Below are 4,553 nucleotides of genomic sequence, written 5' to 3' on the forward strand. Positions count from 1 at the left end.
AAAAAAAAAAAACAAATAAACTGGGCATAATGACACACCTGTAAGTACTAGGAAAATGGAGGTAGAGGCGTTCAAGACTGTCCTCAGCTACATATCGAGTTCTGCGAGAGCCCGAGCTATATGACATCTTGTCTCATGAAACTAAAACCAACTGTCTCAGTTAGGGTTTCCATTCCTGTGAAGAGACATCATGACCAAGGCAACTCTTATAAAAGACAACATTTAATTGGGGCTGGCTTACAGGTTCAGAGGTTCAGTCCATTATCAAGGTGTGAAGCATGGAAGCGTCCAGGCAGGCATGGCTTGGGAGGAGCTGAGATTCTACATCCTCATCCAAAAAGCCAGAAGCAGACTGTTTCCAGGCATCTTGGAGGAGGGTCTCAAAACCAATCCCCCAGTGACACACTTCCTCCAACAAGGCCACACCTCCTAATAGTGCCACTCCCTGCGCCAAGCATATTCAAACCATCACACCAACCAAGCATACATACACACCACCTAAAATTCCCAGCCTTAGGTTACAGCTTTAATCTCAGCACTTGGGAGGCAGAGGCAGACAGATTTCTGAGTTCAAGGCTAGCCTGGTCTACAGAGTAAGTTCCAGGGTAGCTAGGGCTACACAGAGAAATCCTGTCTCAAACAAACAAACAAACAAACAAACAAAAACCCCAAACAAAACAAGAAAGGTTTATCTTATGTGTGTTGTGTTGTGTATTCACACGTGCATGTAAGTGCCCTAAGAAACCAGACGAGCATGCTGGTCTTCTGCAGTCGGAGTTGCAGGTGATTGTGGGTGCTGAGAATTGAACTGTGGTCCTCTGCATGAGCAGAATGCCCAGCTCTCTCTCTAGCCTTCTCTCTGTCTCTGTCTCTCTCTGGTTGAGATAGGGTGTCTCTCTCTGTGTCGCACTAGCTGTTCTGGAACTAGCTCTGTAGACCAAGCTGGCCTTGAACTCAAAAGATAAAGGTGTATGCTACCACTGTGGGGTTCTCTTTAAAAACTTTTTTAAAAAATTAATTTTGTGCGTGCGGGAGCACGAGCACCATGGCATGTGTTTGAGGTCAGAGGACACCCTGTGGGAGTTGTTTCTGTCCTTCATCATGGGTTGTGGGGATGGAACTTTGGTCATCAGATTTAGCAGTAGATGCATCTCCCTGGCTCTGAACATGTTACTTCATAAATAAATACAGTTTTTTAAAAGCTCCACAATTAGGTGTAGGGGCTTTTATTTATTTATTTTTGAAACTGGGTTTCTCTGTGTAGGCCTGACTATCCAGGAACCCACTCTGTGGACCAGGCTGGCCTCCAACTCAGAGATCCACCTGCTTCTGCCTTCTTAGTGCTGGGGTGAAAGGCTTGCATCCCTATTGCAGAGCCCATGATTACATTTTAAACATTTATTTATTTTTATGTGTATGAGTGTTTGCCTGCATGTATGTGTATGCACAAATGAAATGCCTAATGGGGTCAGAGGAAGGCATCAGATCCTTTGGAAATGGATATATATGTAGCTGCCAGATGTGATATGGATGCTAGGAATGAACGTGGGTCTTCTGCAAGATCAGCCAATATTCTTCATCACTGAGTCATCTTTACAGCCTCCCCCCAATTAATTCTTAAGAGTTGCCCAGTAGAAGCTAGACATGGTGGCATAGGTCTATAATCATAGGCCTTAGGAAGTAGAGACAGGAGGATCCCAAGTTCAAGACCACCCTGGCCTACAGAGTTCCAGTGTAGCCAACCTTGGCTATACAGTGAAATGGTCTTAAAAACCAAACTCTAAAGAGGAGCATCCAGAAAATTATCAGCCATACCGCATCAGCCAAAACTTTGGTACTTTCCTATAAGGATGTCCTTAGATTTTTTTAAAAAAATGTTAAGGCTCAATTTCTAGTATCGGACTCATTATTTTGTACATAGCAAGTATTTACATTTATTCTACACATTTCTTGATTATTCGTCAACAGCAGCAAAGAGATCTGAGTAACAAAATAGGAATACGACTAGCTAAGAGTAGGATATTTCTGTGGTGTCAACCACACTGAATGATACACACACACACACACACACACACACACACACATATATATATATATATATATATATATAGGGCTGTCCTGGAACTCACTCTGTAGACCAGGCTGGCCTCAAACTCAGAAATCTGCCTGCCTCTGCCTCCCAAGTGCTGAGATTAAAGGCGTGCGCCACCACTGCCTGGCTATTTTCTTTTCTTGAGACAAGTTCTCACCATGTAGCTATGGCTGGCCTGAACTCACAGAGCTCTGCCTGCCTCCGTGTCCTGCGTGCTGGCACTTACAGTGTGTACCTTCATCCCTGCTGGCCATTTTTCTTTCTGATGAATTGACTAATTTATCATTATGTGATGTCTGTCTTTGGCAATATTCTTTCTCTTGAAGTCTACTTTATTATTCTACTTTAGTATAAAAGTTCTTAGAAATAAAACATAACACACCCAGGCTGGTTTATAAAGTGAGTACCAGGACAGCCAGAGCTACACAGAGAAACTCTGTCTCAAAAACTAAACAAACAAAACACACACACACACACACACACACAAATATATTCAATTTTCAGTAGTGCTTGTTTTCTTTTACCAGTGGGTGTGATTGTACATATTTTTTAGTCCCAGCAATTGGGAAAGCAGAGACAGGTGGGTCTCTGAATTTGATGTCAGCCTGGTCCTCACAGTGAGTTCCAGCCCAGCCAAGTCTATATAGATGAGACACTGTCTCAAAAATTATTTTTCACCTGGGTGGTGGTGGCGCAGGCCTTTAATCCCAGCACTCCGGAGGCAGAGGCAGGCAGATTTCTGAGTTGGAGGCCAGCCTGGTCTACAGAGTGAGTTCCAGAACAGCCAGGGCTACACAGAGAAACCCTGTCTCGAAAAACCAAAAAAAAAAAATTTTTTCTATAGGCAAAATATTCTGAGACTTAAAGATTAATTACATGCACACATGCATGTGTGTCTGTGTTCGTGTACATGACCAGTTGCCTATGAAGGTCAGAAGACCCGGAGCTGGACTGACAGCTGCTTACCTGAAGTGGATGCTGAGAATCAAACTTAGGTCCTCTTCAAGCAGTTTGCACTCTTAACTACTGAGCTATCTCTCTAGCTCCAGGTATGTGTCTTTTTAAAAGACAATGCCTTGCTATAAAGCCTGGGCTAGTCTGAAACTCTATAATCCAGCCTGGTCTTGACTTTGCTTTGCATCCCAAGTATAGGATTATAGGCATACCTTACCACATCCAGATTGAACTTTTTTTGTGTGTGTGTGTGGTTTTTCGAGACAGGGTTTCTCTGTATAGTCCTGGCTGTCCTGGAACTCACTTTGTAGACCAGGTTAGCCTTGAACTCAGAAATCTGCCTGCCTCTGCTTCCCAAGTGCTGGGATTATGAACATTATTTTTTTTTCATTTGTCTGTCTTTTAAAAAATGGTTTTATTATTTATTTATACATACGTAAGTACACTGTTGCTGTCTTCAGACACACCAGAAGAGGGCATTGGATTCCATTACAGATGGTTGTAAGCCACCATGTGGTTGCTGGGAATTGAACTCAGGACTTCTGGAAGAGCAGTCAGTGCTCTTAACCACTGAGCCAGCTCTATAGTCCATGAGTCTGTCTTATAACTGGAATATTTACTCCATTCATACTTAAATGAAATTTGGTTGTATTTAGTTTGTCAGGGCTCAATAATTCTCAGAATTTTGTTTTTCATTTTTTCTTTGTTTTGTTCCAGTCCTGTCTGGCTTGGAACTTGCAATGGAGACCAGGCCAGCCTTGACTTGAACTTCCATCGGATTTTATTGCCTCTGCCATCTGAGTATGTATGCCACCTCATCTAGCTTCAGAATTCAATTAGTTATTGCCAATTTAGCTATGCCTCTTCAATTTTTTTTTCTGCTTATAAAGAACAAACATTTCTCACTGTTCTAGAAGCTGACAATGTATGAGCAAGACAGTAGCTGACAGCGTTTGTCAGCAGGCTCTCTGGTTTACTGATGGGAGTCTTCACACTGTGTCTTCAATGGTAGGACTTACATTTTACTTAATAGCTACATTTACGGTTCATTTAAAGCAAAATGCTACAGCAGTTCTCAGAGAGCCCGAGAATCCTGAGCTTGCACAGCTCCATGACGACCTTCTCTGCTCCACAATAGCTACTAATGTCTGAGGACACTCTACTCCTCAGGTCTTTACGCCTTTACTTTAAAGCGCGACCTTGGTATACCATAAGGAAGGATTTCTGGGTCGGGTGCCTGTGCCGCATTGCGAGAGTCCCTGTTTACCAGGGACAAAGCTCTTGGCTTCATGCCTAACACTGCAGTTAAACAACAAGAAAAGCTAAAACATGTTTCTTTGGTTAATTGATAAACATAAAATAAAAACAGGGTAGCCGGGCGTGGTGGCGCACGCCTTTAATCCCAGCACTCGGGAGGCAGAGGCAGGCGGATTTCTGAGTTTGAGGCCAGCCTGGTTTACAGAGGGAGTTCCAGGACAGTCAGGGCTATACAGAGAAACCCTGTCTC

This window comes from Mus caroli, chromosome 12 (assembly GCF_900094665.2).
Source record: "Mus caroli chromosome 12, CAROLI_EIJ_v1.1, whole genome shotgun sequence".
In the NCBI taxonomy this organism is placed as follows: Eukaryota; Metazoa; Chordata; class Mammalia; order Rodentia; family Muridae; genus Mus; species Mus caroli.